Here is an 18,423-nt window from a genome sequence, read left to right as displayed (position 1 = left end):
ATATCAGGACCCCTGGGTCTACAGACTGCTAGACAGTATGCAAAACTCAAAATGTCAAGATCATTTTGCTCTCCTATGAAATCCTGTTGTTATATCACCACTTAAGTTGCACTGGCTGTATCTACACAGATATAAAAAAACACTTTTAAAAAATGCTATGCGACTTTAGATTCTGCTCTATAGCGCCATCTGGTGTCACATTTTTATAATGCATTTTAACATTATAAATTGACCTTTGTAGCTGAGTCCTTAGGAAGACAGCAAGATATCTAGGCCTGGGCTGCTATGTACTAACTTTCTACTCTTGTGACCGAAGGGAACAACTAAATCCTAGCTCATTTTCTGCCTATTGACAAAGCAGGACTCCATGTTTATGAGGAAATGTCAGTAAAACTACTCTGCGAAACCCAGATGCTTACCGGTGAACTAAACTTATATCAAGCAGAATGGATAGTACCATTATTAGATAGGTAAGGAAATCAATGTAGACAAGCACTTAGAAACACAGGGAGGGAGTCAGACCATTGGTCCATCTAGTTCAGTATTGTCCACATTGACAGGCATCAACTCCCCAGATTTCAGACAGGGAGTGTTTTCCAGCCCTACCTGTGGATGTCAGGCAGGGATTGAACTGGGAACTTTCTGGTTGCAAAGCAGATGGTCTACCACTAAGCTCGTAGACGAGCAAGTCCAGTGAATCTAGTATTTTTCCAGTCAGCACAGATCTCTTTACAGATTGCTAATCACTTGAAAGAGCTTGTTATGAAAATTAGCTGTATGTTTGCCCTTTTGGTTAGCATAAGAATAGCCTATTGTAATTTTAAAAAAGGACGTTGAGGGACAAGCATTTAAGTCTGTTTGCAATGGTATATTCTGATGAGATAAAGTCTTCTATATTTGGAAGCTAATCATTTGATTGGACTCTTGTTTTTTTGCAGCTGTGCGAGGGCTTGTTGGGCACAAAGGCTTTAAAAAAATCCAGAATATACAGAAAATGTTAATGGACATTTTTCCTTTATGTGGATATGAACATAAGAAGAGCCCTGATGGATCAAGCCAAGACCCATCTAGTGCAACATCCTGCTCTCACGGGATGCCTCTTGGAAGGCTGCAAGCAGGACCTGAGTGCAATTGCACTCTCCCCACTTGCAGTTGCCAGGAACTGGCATTCAGAAGCTTATCGCTTCCAAACTCCAAGTCACATTTTAAGCACAAATACAAATCACTCCTTTAGTGTTGGCCCCGCCACTTTTGTAGTGTTCCCCCCACTTCCTACATTCAGTGCAAAAAAGCGGGCAGTGAGGTACAAGTTTTAAAACTAATCACTATAATTACAGGGGAGCAATCGGATTTCACTGAACTTTGGGAAATGTCATACCAAATAAATTCTCCCTTCCGAGTTCACCTATGGCCGAGCAGCTTAGTCCAATTATCAAACTTTTCTTTGTTTAAAAACAAAAACGGCCCCAACAATTAATTACCGCACATAGTTTCGCCTGCACTGGCCATGCAGCAAAGTTGTTTCCTTTCAATTGTCTGCCACTCAGATATTTAGACAGGCTGTCATTGCCTGCCACCCACTGCCCCTGCTGCCTTGCCCCAATTTTTTCAAGCCCTACAGCGTTATTGTTTGATGTGTCTGGCGAGGGAATTAAAGTAGATGAAGACTGAGGATACCACTCCCTTAGGTAATATGTATTCCAATTCCCTCCAGCTATCTTGCTGCCAATCCCATCCTCCTCACCCCAGCCTGACTCCCCTGCACTGGAGACTGTGGAATAATTAAAACTCCTCTCAATTAGGTGTGGCAGAGTTAGAGATGCAGCTGAGATCCTGCAAAGGTGTACATACAAACTAGCTGGCCTGTCAAGATGGAGTTTCTTGTAAACTACACAGATGCAGGTTAACTAGCATGCACAATCCAGCAAAAAGAAGGGTGGGGGAGAGGAGCAATGATGTGCCAGAACAATTCTTGGAACCTACTTGAACCCTATAAAAAAATTGAGTGTGAGGGACACTTGATTTTGCTAATCATCTCAAATACATGTTAAAACTGCAGGAGATGGGGAGAGGAATGAGAAATAAAATATTGTGGAAAGGAGAGAAAAAAATAAATATGGAGAGAAGTGTTTTGGATCTAAGGAAGATATGTACAAAAAAAACATGGTGGAAAAATGAGTAGTAGAAATGTGGAGGTAGGGGAGAAGATAGATGGCAAGAGAAATGTTTGTATATTAAAAGGAAGCAGCATGGTCAGGTCTACAGACAGTAGCTTACATGGAAGAAGAACCCTGATTCCTACTCTCTTCAGTAACACAGTTACCAGGCCCCAACTTTTAATTGCCCATGGCTACTGAGTGCCTGGGGTTTTGCATCCTTTGTAAACAACTGTGAGTGATTATTATTAAGCTATAATAATAATAATAATAATAATAATAATAATAATAATAATAATAATAATAATTTAATAATAATTTATTATGTATACCCTGCCCATCTGGCTGGATTTCCCCAGCCACTCTGGGTGGCTCCCAACAGAATATTAATAGTACAGTAAAGCATCAGACATTAAAAACTTCCCTAAACAGGGATGCCTTCAAATGTCTTCTAAAAGTCAGATAGTTGTTTATTTCTTTGATATCTAAATCAGTCTTTAATTCTCATCCAGGAACAAACCCTGAAATTGTATTATTAACTGACATGGGTGTTTAAAAACAGCACCCTCAAACTTGGAAGTTTCCCAACATTTTCTACAAGGAGCTTTGATGCTGAAGACAGATAGCACAAAGTGGTTTATGATGCTTTTCCCTTTCCTGGTCTGTCCAACCTCCTCTGCCCCAAACACAGTTGACTGTGGCACTGCCATACACAGCTATGCACCCCTTCAGCAACTTAGCTTCTCCCTGCTGGCCCATGAGGCAGACTGAGTCAACCACCTCAGGTGGCAGAATTCAAGGGATGCCTCTGTGGGCACCCACACAGGTATGTCCCCTGCCACAGCTGTGGGGGCTTCCAGGCTCCAACAAGATCTTGCAAGAGCCCCATGAAATCTCGCAGAAGCTTTGTGGAGCTCTCACTAGATTTCCTGGGGTTCTTGCATGTTCTCAGCAGAACCTGGAAACCACAGTCTTATGAAAGCCAGATTTAAGGCAATTGTAACATTATTTCAAAACCCTTTTTATTTGAATGTGTTTTGATGACATTACAGTTTGCTATGGCTGGGGGAATGCATTCTAAAATCTGCTGCAGCTTGTTTTCATATAGTATTTGCAAACAAGTCTGACAGGTGCAGCACAAAACTCTACTAATGACAGCCTTAAGGTATAACCCTAAGTAACCAGTCAAGGAATCAAGCTGCAGTTTTCTACACATAATTGGGTATGTAGAATGAGTGCTAACATTGAGAAATCAATTACTCAACACAGAAAGTTCCCACAGCATTTGTTTAGTTTCATGACCTGCACAAGACCATGATGCATCAATAAGAAGCAATCCAGACACACCAGAAAAGAGACACAATTTTGCTAAATTCACAGCCATGCCTTGATTTTCAGTATTTCAGTATCCTAACTGGGCCAGACTCACTCCTCTTTCATTGTCTCCACCATTTTTGTGTTGAACTATTTATGGTATTATGAACTACAAAACAAACACATATTTGCTTGTCTAGATGCTTGTAAATTGTTGCACTTATTTACCTCCTCCACCACACGGCATCAGTTATCTTTTTCTGGCTCAGTTGCATACTAAACACATGCATGGAGTCAGTGCCCTTCTTCTGTCTAACCTATACACCCCTGTGTGGTTTTATATCTTTCATTGTTACTTTCCTGGCCTGCTTTTTTGGTGTACTCCAGTTGGGTTTTCTTAAAAGACTGTATTTCTAAGCATTTCCTGAGAAGGCTGGGTCTGCCCTCTGCTTTCCATACATTTCCAATATATGGTTGGGCTAGCCAAAATGTTTGAAGCACCTTTCCTTCCCCATATCCTTTGCTCAGTATTATAGCCCTATAACCTGTCCTTATTCTGAAAAAGTATTTGATGTTTTCCTTTTATGGATTCGGGAGTACTCATGGTGAAATCTTAGTTTATGGAGACACTAGTGTCTGATTCTGTTGTTTTTTAATTCAGTATTTAACAATGTTTTTTACTCAGTCATGGCTCACACAAAGGCTATGAACAAAGGCTTTGCCCACTTTAAAGATGCTCCCATTCTTTGCCTCTTGAAATACTTTACCATCTATTATCTTGTTCAGGATTATTTTGTTGATAGGCATCAGCCTATGTCCATTGCAACAGGGAAATTTTTATATTCTTAAATAAAACATGGTGGCTTCAGTAGGAACCCAAGGATTGATTAATGGGATCAGGGTGGGGGGTGGGGGTAAAATACAGGGCTGGATTACTGACAACCCCAGACAGTGTGACCTATTTTGACAGGCTGACGATGTGTTACCTCTCCTATTTCTGTCTTGCTTATTATTGCAATCTCAACCATTTCTCACTCTCATAAGATTGGCTTCCCTATTGCTTTGCATATGAATTTCTTCAGTCAGTCAGTCATTCAAAGAATCTTCCTGGTTCTTTCATTGCTCTGCCTCATAACCCCAGATTAGTCAACTCTTTGCCTCTTATTCTCCATCTCTGTATTAGTTACTAAGTATATCATCTGCATATATGTGTAATCATGAATCATCCGACAATTTTATTTCAGGAACGGCTTGTTCAAGCCACACAAAGTTACATTTGCTTGATCTTAAGTTATATCTTTTCCCCTAATAAATTACAACCAGCATCGTTTGGCTACTGAAAAATCCCCTGAGCAAGCCCTTCTGATATTTGTATCTATTTATCAGTCCTAAAATTATTTGCAACCATTTTGATGTTCCTCCCAGGCAAAACAATCAATGTTCTCTATTAATAACATCCAATATTATGCCTATATTCTGCAATGTACTTTGTGATGACGTATGAAAAGTCGATCATATTGTTAAAAAAGTAAAAAGAGCATGTTGGCCCTGTAAGAATGGCCCCGTAAGAAACAGCTAAAAATCAATACTATTACCGCACCAACCAAAATATTACCAAAAGTTTTTGTGTGCTCCTGAAATCTTTGTCAGGCTACATGGTAAACAGATTTGGGAGGAGGTTATTAAATGCATGGCTGATGTTGAAGCCATAGAGTCTGCATCTGGTTAAAGTCTTCAAATAGAATGGGAGTGGGGGAATCACAGATATTCAAATGTCAGGAACAGCTGGTATATCAATGATTTGACTGATGAACAGTCCATTCTATGTGATTAATCATGTGGAAAGTTTGTATTAAGGCCTGTGACCGTCCCTTGAACATGTGGCAAAATCTCAAAACTGACTTATTGAGGGGGGCTAGAGTTTATGTTTTGAGGCATGTAACAAAGAACATTTCACAACATATAATTCACAAGTAGAAAAGAAACACAGGCTCTTTCACATGTAGGATGGTGCTAGGACACAGGATTTGGGAAGACAGATTGTGGGATGTGAAACACAAGAGCAGTCAAGTACAACATCCCTAGAGTGGACATAAAAGGGGATGTCTGGACCAGCCTGTCGGAACTTCCTGTTTCTCCTAAGCTGGGACAGACTTCCTCTGCATGTGACTAGAGGTGGGCGTGGCCTCACCTGTGCAGGTAACAAAAGCATAGGACTGGCCGCCATCTCTGACTACATTCACTGGAGAAGCAACATCTGCTTAGCCTAAAGATGCTCTCTTGCCTTCCAGCCAAGAGAGGACAAAGGGACTGTCTCTTTATGGGATAGTTTCCAGGTATATTACTTTTCTAAGCTAAGTCTGCCTTCTGGGATCCAATTGTGAACAGAATGTTAGTGAGTAAACTCTTTTTATACTTTTATAGGTGACTGTGTCGTGTCTTATCTTTTATGAGGGACTAAAGGGGAATTACCATTAAAACGTATTATAGAAGCTTTAGCGAGCCTGAGCAAATGCATCCGCTGTAAGTTTAAAGAGGGGAATGTTACTCTGCTAAATTGTGGAACTTGTTAACACAAGTTGGAAAGGATATAATCAAACAATATATCCTCTTCTGCATCCCTGAACATTCCCACACAGGTGAGACCGATCCACACATATCCAAGACAGACCAAGAAAATATCTGTATGTGGGGAACATAACTAGGAGAATCTAAGATTTTATTTACCAATTATGACAAATCTAATCAATTTCACTTCTTTGCTAGTGGGTCAAAACCCCACCAATACCAGACTGTAGATTTGGGCTGCCCATCCTTTTCCACAACTCTCCCACTTGAATGTACAATTACCTCTCATTTGGCTATATAATGAATTTAGCTACTAGGGCTATGGATGGAAGGAGCAGTTCACATCCACAGTTTTATGTTTTTTCATCCCACAGACATGGATTTCTGCTTTAGTATCCTTGATATTCTTACTTTAAGGAATTGTGTTGCAATCATTCTGATACACATTTAAGTACAGATGGCCTTTTCTCCCAGTAGGATTTCCATTCTTAACCTTATCATACCCCTGGCTGATCACCGAAGAATTGATGCTTTTGAATTATGGTGCTGGAGCAGATTCTTGAGAGTCCCATGGACTGCAAGAAGATCAAACCTATCCATTCTTAAGGAAATCAGCCCTGAGTACTCACTAGAAGGACAGATCCTGAAGCTGAGGCTCCAATACTTTGGCCACCTCATGAGAAGAGAAGACTCCCTGGAAAAGACCCTGATGTTGGGAAAGATTGAGAGCACAAGGAGAAGGGGACGACCGAGGACAAGATGGTTGGACTGTGTTCTCGAAGCTACAAACATGAGTTTGACCAAACTGCAGGAGGCAATAGAAGACAGGAGTACCTGGCATGCTCTGGTCCATGGGTCATGAAGAGTCGGACACGACTAAACAACAACAACAACAATACCAACACCCCTGGCTAGCTTGCACATCCAGACCCCAATAACTTCCCTGCCCCACAACTGATAGTAAATCAGAGAACTGAGCAGAAAGTGGGTTTGGGATAATTGCCCACTTCTAGAGAGATACAGTATCATTTTCAGAAAAGTAACCTGCTGAATTATTGCCACACCCTTAACTGTACACTAGCTTCTGAATACTGTATCCCCTTGCTTTTTATCTTTCAAGCATGCAGAGAATGAGGACCAAACCAGACAGATTTTGAGAGGGCTCTTTAGATGTCAGTGATTGGCTAGTGGAATGGCTGACACATATTTCAGAAAGCACCCCATGTAGTTTTCTGGGATGGACCACCCTTATCTCCACCCTATGCTTGTAGGTTTCAGAACTGCAGCTCTAGACATGCTATGACTTACATTACAGGATGTGTAATACTTAGAAATCCCTGCAGGTTGCATTCATTTACATGCTTATTTTTATTTAAAGCATTTTTACCTGGCTCTTCAGCCAAAAAAGGACTCCTAAAGCAGCTTACATAAGGACACCTAGAGCAACAATCAAAACAACCACTGCCTACAAGTTTTACAATTTAAAATATGCAAGAAAAACAGGGAAAATATAAAGGAAGAGGAACACAAACAAAATCAGGCACCAGTTCTTAAAGTTACATAGTAGCTCTTACAATAACCAGTTGAAAAGAAAACCATTTCCTACTTCCCAACACTCCCTCTGCTGGAATAAGTTTCAAAGTTTGTGGCTAGCATTGTCAGAATTCATCCAATATTTTTCTTAAAATAGTTATAATGACAGAAACAGTTTGGATAAGAGCTGAACTGTTTAATAATTAATCACAGAGTCTTGTTTTTGGATGTGGGCAGAGTCATTGTCATCAGTGCCTTTTAAGAAGAGATTATTGAAGCACTTCACAGGCAGCTGTACTTAATGAGAACTAAAACATGGTTTAGAACAAGTTTCTGGAAAGTTCCACGTTCTTTCAAATAATACAATTCCTCTCCTACCAAAGAGAGAGGTAATTGCTGCCAGAGAAGTATAATGTACAAGTACAGGTGAATTAAAGTGCAACCAAAGCAATCACTGATGCACTGTGCATTGAATAGTGTATCATTTACATTAATCAGACCAATTTTCTCATCACTGTGAAGCAGCCTTCAAGGATGATCGAAGTATTTTGACACTCACTTCCGATGGTGGCAAAATGCCATTAATAACAGAAAGTCTTAGAAATAGTATAGCCAGGCACTGAAGAAAGAGATGAGCAGCAAGAATGTATCTGTCTACTCAGCAGGGTATGATTGCTACTAGAGAGTGCATGTTTGAATTAAGAAGCTAATCAAAAACACACAAAAATCCCTATTTTGAAGCAACTGATTGGCATCTGTCATTCCCACTCCAGCAAAACACCCCAATCTAATTCTAAGCATGCCTACTCCAGAATAGGTTCTGCTGGTTATCAGTGACTTCCCCACCCCCTGCCTCTCCAAGGAGGTACATTTAGGACTACAGCTTAAAGGATCTTCTACATCCAGAGATGAATGAACAAAGGAAACACCACAGTTAATTTCTTGCAGTATTCAGACTAAATATTCTCATATTTTCTTTCACTGGACTGATTAAGCTTTGAGAATCAGGAAAATGCTTGACAATCAGTTTGCTTTGTTCTCTGGTGACTGATTATTCACATAGGCCACCAGAGGGAGTGGCATTCAAAGCCTGGAATCTGCGGGGGAAATGAAAATCATGTTCCAGGACACCACTATACTTGACCCTCCATTTTCATAATGCAAAAAGAGTACAGAGGGCTCCCCAAATTCCTCATACATTTTGTTTCATCAGTGTCTGTTGAATATAAGAAGTGCCCTTTAAAAGAAACAGACTTCCTCATTTTCGCCCATGTCCAATGTTACAGGTATCATTCTGATCACATAATAAGCCTTTTTTCGGTCCATGCTGAATTTTTGATGTTTCCTATACTGGGTTAGATCAGGAGAGAAGCATAAGGAAGGAGTTGCACCCCACCCCTGTGACAGCAGAGCCATACTGATCTCCTACATGCTTCTAATTTTTTGTTAAACTAATGGTAGACATCTTGGTTATTGGTCTCTTAACTGTGAAGTGCTCCAGAAAGACCTCACAAAACTGGGTGATGGGCAACAAAATGTCAAATGAAGTAGTCATAAAATGGTGTATGCCATGGCAAAAGAAACATTGCTTATTAGGCAAAAGGTGTGGTCCTGCTGGCACAGAAATTATCCGGGGCCCAGTCATTGGTAGGCCAGTTTGTTGTAAACTATAAACGTATATGCTCAGCCATCCCAAAGCTTGGCACAGTCTTTCCTTCAACAGTAACTGAACATTAAATGAAGGAAGAGAATTGGCACAGGGATTCATTCAGGTAATGTGAAGAAAAAGGAATAATACAATGATTGGGTTTTGTTGCCCATTAACCAACCTCCTCCTCATTATAAAATCTCTCTCTCTCTCTCTCTGAAGGCACTCAAAAGCTAAGGGTATTATATACAAATGACATTGCAAGTCTGTCCAGAGTTTATGTTTCACAGCAACCTCTAGCTACATTTAACAATATGTTCTGTTTTATTTTAAGTATAAGCAGAAACTTATACTGAATACAGTAAATCATTTCAAGCAAATGCCTAACTGCCATTAAAAATGAAGGACAAAAGCTGGCAATGCTTTGACTGATCTGACTAGAGCATCTCAAGCTCAGAGGCTCTCAAATACCAAATAGTGAGAATGAAGAATGGGCCCATTACCATGAGATAACACAGTCTGTCAGGATTATTTTCTCCCCATAGAGAAGCAAGGTTACGGTATGAAGTGCTGAAGTTTTCATATCTCATTTTTAGAAATTGGAAAAAGGCGGCACTGCTTGTACTTTTTAAAGACATGCACGAGTTCTCGTTAATTTATGTTGTGATTCTTTGGATTTTTAAATTAAACCCCAAAATAATTCTAAATTTGGTATGAAGACCTAAGCAATCTTAGCAACTGTATTATTCAAGCCAGTCTAGTTTGCCACAATTAGACCCTCCTTTATATAATCTTAGATGCCAAAATCAACAAAAGAAACAATGTTCTTATTCTCTAAGGGCAACTATAGGCCAAGGTATTTTCAAACCCTTCTTTGAAGGCCCATCCATATAATGATGTGCGTAGAAGTACTGTTAAGAGCTATGCATAGATTCTCCTGGCCGAAAGTAAAGTGCTGGGAATTTGCCAAAAATACAACCATGCTTTAAAGGAAACCATTTTAAAAGCATCTACTTGGGCTTCTTTATATACAGAAAACCTCCTGGTTTTTCATATCACCTCTGTGGTATAATGAAAGCTTTATTTCCATAAATAGGTTAACTACTAAGGATTTGTTATTATTGCTGCATGCCAATTTCAAATATATTTATTTTCTTAAAATTGAGAATATTTCCTCCTCAAAAATCCCACAAAATAAAATATGCTTTATCTGGTGGAGGGAAGAAAGATTACTAGTACTAATTGCTCTGTCAATAATTGCAACCACTGGTTTCCTTTCCCTGTTTACCTTTACTCAATATGCAATCTGCTAATGTAACACTCATTCTCTTTACAATATTTGTCCTTGGCACCAGATAATAACACTATTTTGTGGGCCTAAAAGCAGCAGACAATCCAAGAGTTGCACTCCAATACTGTTTACGAGGTTTTAAAAGAGTCTGCTGTGCAGCCATTGGAGGGAGCAGAATATCCTAAGCCTTCCATAATTTTACTTCTCTTTGGTACATATAATCTCTTCTCTAGAGTTCATAACTTTTCTCTTTTTCAAGCACACTTGCATATTCACTGATTATTCTTTCATCCCACTATATACAAAAGCTCTCACTTGTCATCCCCACCCAGATGAATCACTCTAGTACAAGGCCTGCAGCATGGGTGGCATCTCAGCATCTTGGCCAAGCCTGGCAAACTGGTACACCTGCTCTGCCTCAAGGCTAAGGCAGCAGTGCTGGACAGATCTTCATCTTCTCCTCCCCTTAAATCAAAGCCATTTGAGAAAATGAACAAATTGCTCTTATTGTGGGAGTTAAAGCAAGAGAAACGTTTACACACATCCATGAATGCCTGGCTTGAAGAGCACAATAACTTGATGCTGAAGAGTATTCTTGCACTGCCCATTTTTATCCACAAGCCTAATGTTCTAATAGGCCAGCGTTCACAGAGGACACACATAGGATCTCTCTGACTTGTTGAAGGAAGGGATTTATTTCCCTCACAAGCACAATTACCCCATATATATGAGATAAGCCAACAGGTGCAAGATCAGTCAAGCCAGTTGTTATGGCTGTGCCATCTATATACAGTGGTACCTCAGGTTACAGACGCTTCAAGTTACAGATGCTTCAGGTTACAGACTCTGCTAACCCAGAAATAGTACCTCGGGTTAAGAACTTTAATTCAGGATAAGAACAGAAATCGCACGGCGGTGGTGTGGTGGCAGCAGGAGGCCCCATTAGCTAAAGTGGTACCTCAGGTTAAGAACAGTTTCAGGTTAAGAATGGACCTCCAGAATGAATTAAGTTCTTAACCCAAGGTACCACTGTAAATGAATAGGGCATGTCAGCCCAGGAGTCAGCCAGTGAGTGTCAGGGAGAGTTTTGAGAAGGCAGTTGGAGTCTGTCTTATGTTTTGAACTGCTGAAGCAAAAGAAATACTTTGTACTTGTATGTATATATCTGTCAAAGTCAAAAGGCTACAAGCTGTATGCATATATCAACATCCAGAACTGTGTTACTGAAGCCTTTTTATTCTGCAACAATAAACTATTTGGACCTTAAGCTGCCTCTATGTTGTGAATGGAATTGGGGGTCAACTTCCATCTTGTGGGTATCTCACCTTAGATTCCCAGGGTGACGTGCCCCTGAAATAATCATAATTATTGTTTATTGGATTTTTAGTCACTTGTTACCCAAAGATCTCCAAATGATTTACAGTGGCCTACAGAGACTGACCCACATTACAGAAATCATCTGTAGTACACCAGACATTCTGTTCCTAATAATAGCTAGAATGTCAGTATTAAAATGTTTTTCTATATATGGGAATATGGCTGTTGCCCCACTAAAAGCAATAGTCACTGCTTTTAGTTGCAAGTAATTTTTACAGATACTTAGGAACAGAAAATATCTAGTAACTACACAGCCTCAGGTGCCACGTAATACCCATTTCACATTTGTAAGAAGTCAATCTTTAAGTGTGGTGGTCCTTACACTTTGAGACACCCTGCCTGTTGAGATCACACAGGTGCCTTCATTGTACTTTTTTCAGCACCTACTGAAAACATTCTTGTTTAGAAAAGACTACCCAGATGCTTAGAAACTTGAGGTAATTTTAATCTGTTTTAGTATTTTAACTTTAGCATGTTTTAAAGTATGGTTGTAATTTTTTCTGGATGTTACTGTTTTATCTTTTTGTAAACTGCTTTGAGGTTGTTTTTTTTTAACAATCAAGCAGTGTATAATTTTTATTAACTAAAGGGAAGCCTCAGAGTTGTGCCACGGCTTAAATTGCCCCCAGCCACACCCCTAAAGCAACCTGATTAGCTGCCTGGCTACATGGCATGGCTGGGGTCTCCCCTAGCATGATGCAGGAGGGGAGTTGCCAGGAGGCCTGACCACAACCCGGCCCCACAAAAAAGTAGAGCCGATTTAGGAAAGCTTGTTTAATTTCTGAGATTTTGTGCTCTATTATAGGAATAAATAGCCTGTGTATTTACTAGATATTTTCTGTCCCTAAGTATCTGCAAAAATTACTTGCAACTAAAAGCAGTGACTATTGCTTTTAGTGAGGCAACAGCCATATTCCCATCACCTCCTGGCAAATAGAAGGGGAAGAAATGGGGGCAGAGAGAGATTTTACTTTCTTGGACTCCATGATCACTGCAGATGGTGACAGCAGCCACGAAATTAAAGTCGCCTGCTTCTTGGGAGAAAAGCAATGACAAACCTAGACAGCATCTTAAAAAGTAGAGACATCACCTTGCCAACAAAGGTCCGTATAGTAAAAGCTATGGTTTTCTCAGTAGTGATGTATGGAAGTGAGAGCTGGACCATAAAGAAGGCTGATCGCCGAAGAATTGATGCTTTTGAATTATGGTGCTGGAGGAGACTCTTGAGAGTCCCATGGACTGCAAGAAGATCAAACCTCTCCATTCTTAAGGAAATCAGCCCTGAGTGCTCACTGGAAGGACAGATTGTGAAGCTGAGGCTCCAATACTTTGGCCGCCTCATGAGAAGAAAAGACTCCCTGGAAAAGACCCTGATGTTGGGAAAGATGGAGGGCACAAGGAGAAGGGGACGACAGAGGACGAGATGGTTGGATAGTGTTCTCGAAGCTACCAGCATGAGTTTGACCAAACTGCGGGAGGCAGTGGAAGACAGAAGTGCCTGGTGTGCTCTGGTCCATGGGGTCACGAAGAGTCGGACACGACTAAACGACTAAACAACAACATAGGAATAAATAGGAATACAATCTTGAATACATAGGAATGCAATTCTATGTATTTACTTGGGGATTATGTATGTACTATTGAATTTTGTGGCTATAACTTTCAAACTCTAGATATTGTCTAAGATGGATTATTGCAATGCATTGTACATGGCTTTAGAATACAGTGGTACCTTGGTTTACAAACTTAATCTGTTCCGGAAGTCTGTTCTTAAACTGAAACCGTTCTTAAACTGAGGCACACTTTCCCTAATGAGGCCTCCCACTGCTGGTGGTGCCCTTCCACCATTCAGATTCCATTCTTAGACTGAGGTAAAGTTCACAAACCAGGACACTACTTCTGGTTTTGTGGAGTTCGTAAACCGAACTGTTCATAAACCGGGCTGTTCTTAAACTGAGGTACCACTGTACAGTTGAAAAACTTCAATTAGTGCATAACGTGACAGGCAGACTGTCAGTGAAACCAGCAAAGAGCTAACTTATAATGATTCTGGAGCACCTGTATTGCCTGTCAGCTAGTTTCCAATAAGTATTGTCCCACATTAGCCTGCCAGGATACTGATTTTATCACCTGAGATCCTTCTCTTTGTTGCAGAAGCCCAGAGGGTGGGCCAGAGGGTGGCCCGGAGAATGGGCCTTCTCTGAAATAGTACCCCAACCTTTGGAACTTTCTCTCCAGGGAGGCATGCTTGGTGCTACCTTTAAGTACCGGGTAAAAACCTCTTTATTCTCCTTAGCATATGGTCAGTTTTAATTATATTGTTGTTACAATCCATGCTTTAGTGTGTGGTTTTATAATTGTTATTGCACCAATACTTTGCACTGTTTAATATGTTTTATTATGTTCTGTTGTAGTATTGTAAATCCCTTTGAGACTTTTATTTTAGTATAAAGCAATATACAAATGTTCTAATCAAACTGCCCTGCTTTGTTATTTAATGTTTTACAAATCTGTTGGTTTGCAAATCCCAAGTAAGAATAATAATCCTTCTAATGTCTGAGAAGGATAATGTTAGAACTGTAGATATTATAATCCTCAAGACAGAGCAACAGAGTAAATAATTGTATATAAATATTTCTATTTTAAAATTCTGTTCCTTCTATTTTGGAGGGAGAGAGGATTGCTAGATGTAGATGCCGACAGTTTACTGGAATTTGACAGAAACTGTAATAATCAGCTTCCATTTCTAGTGCCAGCTCTCTCCACATCCAAATCCCTGGGACCCTCTACTGCCAGATCTTATTTGGGCTTCCAGTGCTCCTGAGGTTGTTTGTTTACTATCACTTTAATGTGGAGGCCTTGGTACACCTTAAGAAGGCTGAGTGCTTCTCCCACCAAAGCTGACAGCCTTTTGGGATATATCACTCCTGCTTCAGGGCACAGGCAGATTGGCAGAAGATGGAAAAATAAGTGGGTTCAAACACACTGGGGTCATAAGTGATGCACTACTACAGATAATGCAAGATTTTTACAAAGGGAAAGTTGAAGCCTACCGTAATTGTTTCCCTTTAACCCTCATTTTCAAGCTCTTGGAACATGTAGCCCAAAAGTTATTATCATCAGTTTTAAGGACTAAGCAAACTATTTAATTTTCGTGCTTGAAAATTAGTATGAGGATATAGTATAAACAATATTGAGACAGCAGGAATAACCATAACAATCTCTCATAATCATCCAAGTGTTTCAGTTTCTGTCTGAGCAAATGCTCATTTGACCATCACAATTCACATTGGCTTCTAAAATTAGAAACTAAGTACCATTGGGTGGTGAGAGAGATGACAGTGCTGTGACATTACAACATGGGTACATTATCCTAGCTCAGGCATAGGCAAACTCCGGCCCCCCCGATGTTTGGGACTACAATTCCCATCAACCCTAGCTAACAGAACCAGTGGTCAGGGATGATGGAAATTGTAGTCCCAAACGTCTGGAGGGCCGGAGTTTGCCTATGCCTGTCCTAGCTATTACAGAGGGTGAAGGGAGAAAGAAACATTTAGTTGCTCCCTGTAGGCAGCCATATGTACAAGGTAACATGCCATTCAGGCCTACGCCACTAGAATCTGATAAAGCACCACCCACCTACACCATCTAATCATTACGCAATAAGAAAGCAATGCATAAAAACAACAAGAGTGATGCTCTTCAGATGGTTCTGTATGCACAATCACACAGTAGACACCATGCACACACGTTAGCTACTGAATACTCCACAGCATGGAGCATCCTCTTCCTTTCCTTTATGGTTTAGTCACCTTTCTGTTTCATCAGTTCCTTCACAGAGTTGTCACAAGAGCTGCAATACAGCATGGAAGATTGTGGATTGTGTGACTGCACAGAGCCACTTGGAAAATTGGGAACAAGTAGGTACTGTACAACCTTTTATCTGTCTTCGTAGTTCTTGTGTAGCCCCTATGGGATCTGAGGTCTCCTTTTTTTTAAAAAAAAGGTATCAAATAGTACCCTCTCAGCATTTGCCTCTTTTCTTGCATTAACATCAACTGATTAAAGTTGAAGGCAAGGGCCAGGTTACTGCTTTGCGGATGGTCTCCACAGCTACTATCTTCTAGACAGCTGCAAATGTAGCTTGCACATTATCTTCTAACAGACTTTGCATCTGAGCCCAACCATAACAAGTTCTAACAGTTGTGACACAACCCACCCTGAGGTTGTCTCCAAGCCCCTAACATATTCCTTTCCCCTTTTCCAAAACAAATAAAAATATGAGACTCCATCTTGAAGTCTTGTGTCCTTTGTACAGTAGATAAAAAGATAAAGCTGTTGGGCCAGTAATGAATGGTCTCGCGTATTCTGAGCATTGCGGAAAAGGCAAGAAAAACACAGATAAACACAGCATTCTGTGTAGCCTGAAAACATGAAACAACTCTAAGCAAAAATTCTAAACAAAGGACAACCTTTTTCTTTTCTTTGTTTCTTTTTATTTTTTATTTTTTTTAAAAAAACTTTATAAATGGAGGATTGTACCTCAAGTCAGAAAATTTGCAATCTGTGAGCTAAAGTAACAGCAACCAAAATTACAATTGTAACACAAGGTCTAGAGGACATGCAGCCACGGGCAGAAAAGTTTTTAACATCTATCTTGTCAAAACTAAAGATACTTCATGGAGACTTACTAAATAAACACAATTTAAACAGCCTTAAAGGAATGTTTCCAATAGTAGATCTTCCCTCAAAAGGTACATGAAATACTGCAGTACTTGCTGATAAAATTAACTTGTAATGAATGAACTGACAGATTTACTTATAGTAAGCAAATAATCAAAGTCCTCAGATAAACATTTGGGGAGCCGAATCTTTCACAGGCTAACTCTGAAACCTGCTGCATTTATTATTATACAATCAGGTTGCACAATCCAATCTAGTATGCAGAACAACACTACAAACCTCCTTAGAATGTTTAATATGGCAGAGTCCTCCACACTATGAAATGAAGGCACAGCACATTATAATAAATTCCCATTCCCTTTCCATAGCAAACCAGGTCTGGAACAAGGACTCTACGCCTTAGATGTGAAGGCTGTTTATGTACCTGGAATCACTGAAGGCACAATGAGTCACGTCCCACTTGATCTCCTATAGCACCTGAGTCATTAGCTCAACTGATGGGAGTGCATAAGAGAACTGAACAGACTACAATAACAAAGAGCTACTGCAATGCTCTTTGTTTAAAAACTTTATGTTTTTATCTTTAAAAACATTATGGAAGGTACAATTGACCCCAAAAGCAGTTGCCCCAATGCTGGTTAGAACAAGTCAGCTTGTTTTACACCAATTGGTTACCAATTTGTTTCCAACTCAATATAAAATGCTAGTATATACCTCAGATGCATGTATTGCCAAGGACTGGATTATGTGAAGACCCCCACATGCCAATATGTACCTATCCAAGCCCACAGATTGGCTTTCAAGATGCTGCTCTCTGGACTGTCATTAGATAAGATCTGACTGGTGGGTACTAGAAACTGTAGAATTCTCTCTCTTACTGTCCTCAGGCATGTGGTGAAGTCCTTTTTGTTTCACAAGCCTTTTTATAAGAATTGTTTTATGATCTCTGTACTGGCTGACTCAGATTTACAGATATTCTGGTACTGTCCAACATACCTTTTAACTGTTTTTATTACTGTCTGGTTTGTCTTACTGCAAGCTGGAAATATATATATATTGAAAGATGAGGTATAAATGAATAAATAAAATAAAATAAATAACAGGACAGCTTTTCTTGTATTCTGTTAATCCCTCAACATCTGCAATTCTTGAGTTGCTATTCCGCAGTTGTAGGGATACTTTGAATTTCAGTCTGTGGCAGTTTCTGATGGAACCAAGACTGGTCTCTGCAAGGTTGCACTCAGTTGGGACAAGTGTCCTTTACCCTGACCCAAACTGAATATATCTCCCAATGACAAAGACGTCTTCGATGGTGCTATTTGAGATCACTTTAAGCCTTGGAGGTCAGACGACACCTGGTATACTCCCCGAAGACCCTTTCTCTAGTCATTACCTGCCTCATTTCTGAAGGTAGAGAGACTGAAGCAAGTCTCTGAGGAAGATCTTAATACACCAGCAAGTTCATGCAGGTGAGGACCTGACCTGAGTCCCAAACTATTTAGGTTTTAAAAGTTAACATCAATCTGAATTGTGTCCAGAAATAGACCACAAACCAATGCAGATTTTAAGATCCGCAGCACAGGTTCCTTTCATCCAATCAGTAATCCACCTTCTGCTGTTAGTCCTTTCTGAAGTTTTTTTAACAATCTTCAGAGGCAATCCCATGTACAACACAGTCTGAGCTGGATGTTACCAAAGCATGGAAAACTTGCATGGAAGTCTATGTCCAGATGTCAATGGGAGAACCAGCCTCCGCTGGTGAAAGGTAATTCAAACTACTGAAATAACTAGGCCTCCAAAGTTAATATCAGAGCAAATAGTTATTCTATCCTGCAAACGTGATTAATAGGAGT

General features: G+C 40.0%; 1 protein-coding gene across 2 annotated transcripts in view; it reads right to left on the bottom strand.

Annotated features, from left to right (window-relative positions):
* The window catches only part of SMIM15 (small integral membrane protein 15), a 444,121-nt gene that overhangs the window by 30,171 nt on the left and 395,527 nt on the right, over positions 1-18,423 (bottom strand). The gene's annotated exons all lie outside the window — the stretch shown is intronic.

The sequence above is a fragment of the Podarcis muralis genome, chromosome 11, assembly GCF_964188315.1.
Source record: "Podarcis muralis chromosome 11, rPodMur119.hap1.1, whole genome shotgun sequence".
NCBI lineage: Eukaryota > Metazoa > Chordata > Lepidosauria > Squamata > Lacertidae > Podarcis > Podarcis muralis.
This window is presented reverse-complemented; position numbering and strand designations above follow the sequence as displayed.